General features: G+C 40.2%; 1 non-coding gene across 1 annotated transcript; it reads right to left on the reverse strand.

The window, feature by feature from the left end:
• Positions 1–9186: 9186 nt before the first annotated feature.
• LOC114634760 lies at positions 9187–9293 on the reverse strand. Its single transcript, XR_003713377.1, has one exon. It is a non-coding gene; the product is annotated as a U6 spliceosomal RNA (small nuclear RNA).
• Positions 9294–9514: the final 221 nt, after the last annotated feature.

Here is a 9514-nt window from a genome sequence, read left to right on the forward strand (position 1 = left end):
AACCTGAAACTTCCTATCTAGAACACTGGACCTTTAGCTCACAGATCCACCTGCCTCTGCTTCCATTTTTTTAAATTGTAAATTAAGCCATGTTCTCAGGCATTCTTACATGTAGATATTGATGTTCATGAAGAATAATTACACAGATAGAGAGATAGAACATGTTCTCCTCTTGGGATATTCTCTATTTTTATCAGGTTACCTGGTTTTTCTACAAAATAATTCTTTAAATTTATGGATCTCATCTATCCTTTGATGATTACATACATGAACCTAGCATGTTCTGTTTGCTTTATCCCACATTGCCTCAGGTGTCTCAGTCATGTCATTCATTCATCCTTCTCCTTTCCCTTTATTAAAAATTTACTGAGAAGCTTGGGGAAAGACAGATGTCCACAGTGTCAGCTGTCCTCTGTAAACAAACCTTAGAGATTTCCCTGTGGCTAAGATCTTGTTTTTCTTTTTCTTTCTTTTGCTGGTTTTGTTTTTGTTTTTGACACACAGATTTTAACCACAATGATCTGTATAGCCACACGTTTTCAACTATCCAATAGAGCTTGGTAGGGTCATGGTTTAGCTCACTGAAGGCAGTGATTGTCTCTATGCAAGAATCTACTCGTTGTCAATAGTTCAACAGGAAGGTATAGGGTCCCATGAACCCCGCTTTGATCCAATATTCCTGTTGACAATAGGCACAGTACTTTTTCTATTAATGTATTTTGTATTCACTTAACATCACTTACGATGGTCCCCTCTGATGCCCCCATCATACAGTGATACCGCCTCATGTTCTCCACTGAGATAGTGGAGACCTCACCTGGTCATCCCCCATCCTTGTCACATCTGTTGGGCTAGGTGCACCCTATCCCACAAAAAAATACATGAGGCCACTCAGTTAGGGGAATGTATTTTATAGACAGACAAAAAGTTTTGGGATAAACACTGCTCCATTTGTTAAGGGACCCACACTAAGACCAAGCTGCATATATGTTACAAAAGTGTGTGGGGCCTAGATGCAACTTCTATATTCTCTTTGGGTGGTGTACAGTCTCTGTCTGCCCACAACAGTCCAGGTTAGTTGACTATGTTCATTCCCCTATGGAGTTTCTATCCCTTTTGCTCCTGCAATCCTTCCCTCACCTCTTTAATAAGAATCCCTAAGCCCCATCCAATATTTAGCCATGTGTTGCTGCATTTGTTTGAGTGAGTCCTGTCAGAGGAGAGTTATAGTAGGCTCCTCTCTGTAAGCATAACAGAGCATAATTAATTGTGTTAGGAACTGGCTCTTGCCCATGGGATGGGTCTCATGTTGTGGTGTATATTGGTTGGCCATTTCTTTAGTCTTGGCTACATCTTTGTCCAAGCATTTTTTCTAGACAAGACAAATTTTTCATCAAAATTTTCGTGAATGGGTTGGAATTTTTAGCAGTGACAGGGGTGACTTGGGCCAAAGTAAAGGATCAGGAAATACATGGGAAATGGCTAAGACATGTATGATTATGTAACAGCCATGAAAAACAAGTAGATTTTATTTCTTTCTCATGTGGAAAATTAATCATAATTTAGCTCAGAAGTGTCTAAAAGTAGATCCATCAGTCCAGGAGAACACTTAGTCAAGAAGAAGCTCAGAGGAACCTGACTAAAGCTTGGTCAAAGAGGAAATTATGAGCTCATGAGGATACCAGTTAATGGAATGTACAAGATTGTGGGGAAAAAGGCTGCAGCAGAAGTCCCGGAGGCTTTCCATGAGGCAGGTCCCACATACAGGAGAAAATCTAAGGTTCCGGAGGCTGGGTATTAGACTTCAACACGCAGCTTGGAACAGACAACACCAGACCAAACAGTTCCAAAGGGGAGGGGCTTTATTCAGGGCAGAGGGCAAAGGTAGGGAGAGAAACGGGAGAAGATGGTGGAGAAAGAGAAGAGAGAGAGGAGAGACGTGGAGGCCAGCCATGACCACATGGAGAGAGGGGGAAGGGAAGGGACGAAGGGCGAGGAGAAGCTAGAGACAAGAGAGTAAGAGAGTAAGAGAGAGAAGAGGAAGCAAACAGCCCCTTTTATAGTGGGCACTCCTACCTGGCCGTTGCCAGGTAACAGTGGGGAGGAGCATACCTGGGTGTTGCCAGATAACTGTGGAGGTGGAGCTTAGATAGAATACTAACATTCTCCCATTTTGGTTTAGTTAAAAGAGAAAAATTAGAAAGAGGTGACAGCAAAGCAGGAATAGGGTCATTGTGATATCTGGCTACTTCCTGCTGGCATTGGGGGAGACATGTCTTTAGGGGGAACCTGGAAGAATGGGTGTGGAGAATGTTTGTCCAGTCTTAGGAGACTTGGCTGTTTCCTGCTGTCCAGGGTCTATGGAGTGAGCCATCTAAGAATAGGTCAGAAGGAACAGGTCCAGTAGAAGAAGCTGTGTGTGTGACAGGAGATGGAGAATCTGGAGTTTGCTTCTCTGGAGCTATTTTGGATGTGCCTGGGCTTGACATGATCTGGATGGTGTCTATTTGGTCCACGAGAGGTAGATCTGAGTGGGTATCCTGTAGCTTAAAAGTTTACAAGAGATAACAGCATGAGTTAACAACACGAACAGTCTTTAAGATGAGCCTTTGTTGGATCGTATAGTGGAATTTTTATTAGTTAGGCAAGTTATAAGAACTCAGATGATATAAGGACAGTGGCACAGCTAGAAGAGAAAATATGAAGCATTTAATGGATGGCAACTCAGTTTAGGTAATGAGGTAACAGATAATATCTGTGAAACCTTAGCTGTCAATGTAGTCAGAAGTCTGAGTAAGAGTAAACAATAATCTACCAGTTATGTATTATTTTTTAAAAATGACAGAGTCCACTAGCCAACAGTTCCCATGGTCTCCATAGTCTCTTGGGTGAAGTCAGTTTGGCTTCCAAGTGTGGAAGACACAGGGCATTTTTCTGTGGAATAGATAAGCATGACATGAGAAATGACTTACTTTGGTTTGACTTAGCTAAGTCATTTGACTCAGAGCATCCAGTCTAGCCCACTGCATTTGTTAGTGACTATATCATCACATACAATCCAGGCTGTATCTTCTAGGTGTCCAGTGTCCAAGTCTTCTGAACCCATCTTGGGTTAACTGTTAGATGCTTTGGGAATTCTGTCTGCCATAAGCTTAAAAATACTATCAGCAGACTTCTGACAAGATTGAGAGCCATAAGGATTGGTTGTAACTTAATAGAATAATATCAGTAGTAAAAATCTATCAAGACAGAGCCTTTCCTATCCTGTCTTTTTTTTTTTTTTTGCTGGGCAAGCAGTCTACCCTTAAAAGTAGTTTATTTCCCCAGTGAGACCCCTTGGAGAAAACTACATTTTTCATTTTCAAGTGTTTTTGTTTTTTAATTTTTATTTATTCATTTTAGATCTTGTGCTCAAGTCTCTGTGGGTCTAGAGGCACCTCCTTCCACTGAGGTTAGACAAGGCAGCCCACCTAGAAGACATATCCCACAGACAGGTAAGAGCTTTTGTGATAGTCCCGCTCTAGCTGTTCAGAACCCACATGAAGACCATGCTACAATCTCCTATATATGTGTGGGGATCGGGGCTAGGTCCAGCCCGTGTTTGGACTGTTGGTTGGTGTTTGAGTCTCTGAGAGCCTCAAAGTTCCAGGTTTGTCGACTCTGTTTGTCTTCTTGTGGAGCTTTTATATCCTTTTATCCCTATTATTCTTGGGTTAGGTCTTCACGATGTCCAAGATTTCCTGAATGTTTTGTGTCAGGAATATTCTAGGTTTAATACTTTTTTTAACTGATGTATCTATTTCTTCTATTGTATCTTCTACACCTGAAATTCTCTCTTTCATCTCCTACAATCTGTTGGTAATGCTTGCATCTGTTGTTTCTGTTCTCTTCCCTAGGATTTCTATTTCCAGGATTTCCTCAGTTTGTCTTTTCTTTTCTTTTCTTTTCTTTTCTTTTCTTTTCTTTTCTTTTCTTTTCTTTCTTTCTTTCTTTCTTTATTTATTTATTTATTTATTTATTTATTGGATATGTTATTTATATTTCATATGTTATCCCCTTACCCCATCCCCCAACCACCCGGGAACCCCCATCCCCTTACCCCTCCTCCTTCTCCGTGGATGTAACCCCCACCTACCCCCCCACTCCCACTTCCCCACCCTCAAAATTTCCACCCCCTGGGGTGTCCAGCCTTCATGAGGTCAAGGATCTCATCTTTCACCTGTGCCCGGCAGGGCCCTCCACTCTTACATATTCAGCTGAAGCCCTGGATCCCTCGATAAGTGCTCCCAGGCTGGTGGTTAGGACCCTGGGAGCTGTGGTTGCTTGGTACTGTTGCTCTCCTCATGGTGCCACAAACCCTTTCAGCTCTTTCAGTCCTCACTCTAACTCCTCCATTGAGAACCTCATGATCAGTTCAATGGCTAGTTGTGAGCATCTGCCTCTGAATATGTCAGACTCTTGAAGGCATCTGAGGAGACATCCATATCAGGCCCTTATCGGCATGCACTTCCTGACTTCCACATCAGCATCTACCTTTGGTGACTGCACATGGGATGGATACACAGGTGGAAAGGTCTTCAAATGGCCCCTCCTTCAGTTTCTGTCCCTCACTTTGTCTCCATATTTGCTCCCTTGAGTATTTTGTTGCTCCTTCTAAGAAGAACTGAACTACCCCCACTTGGTCTTCCTTTTTTATGAGCTTCATGTGGCCTGTGAGTTGCGTCTTGGGCATTTCAAGGTTCTGGGCTAATATCCAATAATCAGTGAGTGAATACCATGTGTGTTCTTTTGTGATTGGCTAACTTCACTCAGGATGATAATTTCTAGTTCCATCCATTTACCTAGGAACCTCTCAAATTCATTGTTTTTAATAGCTGAGTAATACTCCATTGTGTAAATATACCACACTTTTTGAATCCATTCCTCAGTTGAAGGACATCTGGGTTCTTTCCAGCTCCAGGCTATTATAAATAAGGCTGCTATGAACATAGTTGAACATATGTCCTTGTTATATGTTCGAGCATCTTCTGGGTATATGCCTAGGAGTGGTATAGCTGGATCCTCAGGTAATGCTATGTCCAATTTCTGAGGAACTGCCACACTGTTTTCCAAAGTGGTTGCAACATCTTGCAGTCCCACCAACAATGGAGGAGTGTTCCTCTTTCTCCACACCCTCGCCAGCATCTACTATCACCTGAGTTCTTAATCTTAGCCATTCTGACTGGTATGAGATGGAATCTCAGAGTTGTTTTGATTTGCATTTCCCTGATGACTAAGGACACTGAACATTTCTTTAGGTGCTTCTCGGCCATTCGACTTTCTTCCATTGAAAATTCTTTGTTAAGCTCTATACCCCATTTTTTAATAGGGTAATTTGGTTGTCTGGAGTCTACTTTCTTGAGTTCTTTGTATATATTGGATATTAGCCCTCTATCATATATAGGATTGGTAAAGATCTTTTCCCAATTTGTTGGTTGTCGTTTTGTCCTATTGACAGTGTCCTTTGCCTTACAGAAACTTTGCAATTTTATGAAGTCCCATTTGTCAATTCTTGATCTTCGAGCATATGCCATTGGTGTTCTGTTCAGGAACTTTTCCCCTGTGCCCAAGTATTCGAGGCTCTTCCCCGCCTTCTCTTCTATTAGTTTCAGTGTATCTGGTTTTATGTGGCAGTCCTTTATCCACTTAGACTTGAGCTTTGTACAAGGAGATAAGAATGGATCAATTTTCATTCTTCTACATGTTGTCCTCCAGTTGAACCAGCACCATTTGTTGAAAATGCTGTCCTTTTTCCACTGGACAGTTTTAGCTCCTTTGTCAAAGATCAAGTGACCATAGGAATGTGTGTTCATTTCTGGGTCTTCAATTCTATTCCATTGATCTTCCTGCCTGTCTCCGTACCAATACCAGCTAGTTTTTATCACTATTGCTCTGTAGTACAGCTTGAGGTCAGGAATGGTGATTCCTCCAGAAGTTATTTATTGTTGAGAATAGTTTTCGATATCCTGGGTTTTTTGTTATTCCATATGAATTTGAGAATTTCCTTTTCTAACTCTGTGAAGAATTGAGTTGGGATTTTAATGGGGATTGCATTGAATCTGTAGATTGCTTTTGGCAAGATGGCCATTTTTATTATATTAATCCTGCCAATCCATGAGCATGGGAGAGCTTTCCATCTTCTGAGATCTTCTTCGATTTCTTCCTTCAGGGACTTGAAGTTTGTGTCATACAGGTCTTTCACTTGCTTGGTTAGATTCACACCAAGGTATTTCATATTATTTGCAAGTATTGTGAAGGGTGTCATTTCCCTAATTTCTTTTTCAGTTTGTTTATCTTTCATGTAGAGGAAGACTACTGATTTGTTTGAGTTGATTTTATAACCAGGCACTTTGCTGAAGTTGTTTATCAGGTTTAGGAGTTCTCTGGTGGAAGTTTGGGAGTCACTTAAGTATACTATCATAGCATCTGCAAATAGCGATATTTTGACTTCTTCCTTTCCTATTTGTATCCCTTTGACTTCTTTTTGTTGTCTAATTGCTCTGGCTAGGACTTCCAGTACTATATTGAATAGGTAGGGGGAGAGTGGGCAGCCTTGTCTAGTCCCTGATCTTAGTGGGATTGCTTCAAGATTCTCTCCATTTAGCTTAATGTTGGCTACTGGTTTGCTGTAAATTGCTTTTACTATGTTGAGGTATGGGCCTTGAATTCCTGATCTTTCCAAGACTTTTATCATGAAGGGATGTTGAATTTTATCAAATGCTTTCTCAGCATCTAGTGAGATGATCATGTGTTTTTTTTCTTTGAGTTTGTTTATATAGTGGATTACATTGATGGATTTCCGAATATTGAACCATCCCTGCATTCCTGGGATAAAACCTACTTGATCATGATGGATGATTGTTTTGATGTGTTCTTGGATTCGGTTTGCTAGAATTTTATTGAATATTTTTGCATCGATGTTCATAAGGGAGATTGCTCTCAAGTTCTCTTTCTTTGTCGGGTCTTTGTGGGGTTTGGGTATGAGTGTAATTATAGGTTCATAGAACGAATTGGTTAGTGTTCCTTCTTTTTCTATTTTGTGGAATAGTTTGAAGAGAATTGGTATTAGGTCTTCCTTGAAGGTCTGATAGAATTCAGCACTAAAACCATCTGGTCCTGGGCTTTTTTTAGTGGGGAGACTCTTAATGACTGCTGCTATTTCCCTAGGGGTTATGGGACTATTTAGATGGTTTATCTGCTCCTGGTTTAACTTTGGGACCTGGTATCTGTCTAGGAAATTGTCCATTTCTTCCAGGTTTTCCAGTTTTGTTGAGTATAGGCCTTTGTAGTAGGATCTGATGATTTTTTTTAAATTTCTTCAGTTTCTATTGTTATGTCTCCCTTTTCAGTTCTGATTTTATTAATTTGGATACTGTCTCTGTGCCCTCTGGTTAATCTGGCTAACGGTTTATCTATCTTATTGATTTTCTCAAAGAACCAACTCCTGGTTTTATTGATATTTTGTACTGTTCTTTCTGTTTCTATTTGGTTGATTTCACCCCTGAATTTGATTATTTCCTGCCTTCTACTCCTCCTGGGTGTATTTGCTTCTTTTTGTTCTAGAGCTTTTAGTTGTGCAGTCAACTTGTTAGTGTGTGCTCTTTCCAGTTTCTTTTTGTAGGCACTTAGAGCTATGAGTTTTCCTCTTAGCACTGCCTTCATGGAGTCCCACAAGTTTTGGTTTGATGTGTCCTCATTTTCATTGAATTCTAAAAAGTCTTTAATTTCTTTCTTTATTTCATCCTTGAGCAAGTCAAAATTGAGCAGAGAGTTGCTCAGTTTCCATGTGCACGTGGATTTTCCATTGGTTTTGTCATTATTAAAGACCAGTCTTATTCCGTGGTGATCTGATAAGATGCAAGGGATTATTTCAATCTTTTTGTATCTGTAGAGGCCTGCTTTGTGACCAATTATATGGTCTATTTTGGAGAAGGTACCATGAGGTGCTGAGAAAAAGGTATATTCTTTTGTTTTAGGATGAAATGCTCTATATATGTCTGTTAAGTCCATTTGGTTCATAACTTCTGTTAATGTCAAAGTGTCTCGGTTTAGTTTCTGTTTCCATGATCTGTCCATTGCTGAGAGTGGGGTGTTGAAATCTCCCACTATTATTCTATGAGGTGTAATGTGTGTTTTGAGCTTTAGTAAAGTTTCTTTTATGTATGTAGGAGCCCTTGCATTTGGAGCATAGATGTTCAGAACTGAGAGTTCACCTTGGTATATTTTTCCTTTGATGAGTATGAAGTGTCCTTCCTTATCTTTTTTGATTAATTTTGGATGAAAGTCGATTTTATTTGATATTAGAATGGCTACTCCAGCTTGTTTCTTGGGACCATTGGCTTGGAAAATTGTTTTCCACCCTTTTATTCTGAGGTAGTGTCTGTCTTTGTCACTGAGGTGCATTTCTTGTATGCAGCAAAATTCTGGGTCTTGTTTGTGTATCCAGTCTGATAGTCTGCGTCTTTTTATTGGGGAATTGAGACCATTGATGTTAAGAGATATTAAGGAAAAATGATTGTGGCTTCCTGTTATTTTTGCTATTAGAGGTAAAGTTATGTTTGTGTAGTTATCTTCTTTTGGGGTTGTTGGAAGATTACTTCCATGCTTTTTCAAGGTTGTAGTTTCCCTCCTTGTGTTGGCGTTTTCCATCAATTATCCTTTGAAGTGCTAGGTTTGTGGGAAGATATTGTGCAAATTTGTTTTTTTCATGGAATATCTTGGTTTCACCATCTATAGTGATTGAGAGTTTTGCTGGGTATAGTAATCTGGGCTGGCAATTGTGTTCTCTTAGGGTCTGTATGATGTCCGTCCAGGCTCTTCTGGCTTTTATAGTCTCTGGTGAGAAGTCTGGTGTAATTCTTATAGGTCTGCCTTTGTATGTTACTTGACCTTTTTCCCTTACTGCTTTTAGTATTTTTTCTTTGTTTTGTGCATCTGATGTTTTGATTATTATGTGACGGGAAGTATTCCTTTTCTGGTCTATTCTATTTGGTGTTCTGTAGGCTTCTTGTATGTTTATGGGCATCTTGTTCTTTAGGTTAGGGAAGTTCTCCTCAATAATTTTGTTGAAGATATTTACTGTCCCTTTAAGTTGGGACTCTTCATTCTCATCTATACCTATTATCCTTAGGTTTGGTCTTCTCATTAAAAAATATGGAACGCTTCACGAATTTGCATGTCATCCTTGCGCAGGGGCCATGCTAATCTTCTCTGTATTGTTCCAATTTTAGTATATGTGCTGCTGAAGCGAGCACTCCTATCCTGTCTTAAGTAACTTTGGTGGGTTGTGTAGGTAGAGAAAAGTGCATTTTTTGTATTAGCAAAAAAACATTTGGCTAGGACTAGAATAAGAAAGCTGGATCGTATGGCTGGCAGGGGGTTGGGTGGCAGTGACAGCAGAGTGGGACTTCCTGCTAGCTCCAGAAGTCGCTGCCCAGTGTCTCTGGCAGTTAGAGTTTGCAGTGGGCAAGAAAAA

This window comes from Grammomys surdaster, unplaced genomic scaffold, assembly GCF_004785775.1.
Source record: "Grammomys surdaster isolate TR1022 unplaced genomic scaffold, NIH_TR_1.0 1087, whole genome shotgun sequence".
Classification (NCBI taxonomy): Eukaryota; Metazoa; Chordata; class Mammalia; order Rodentia; family Muridae; genus Grammomys; species Grammomys surdaster.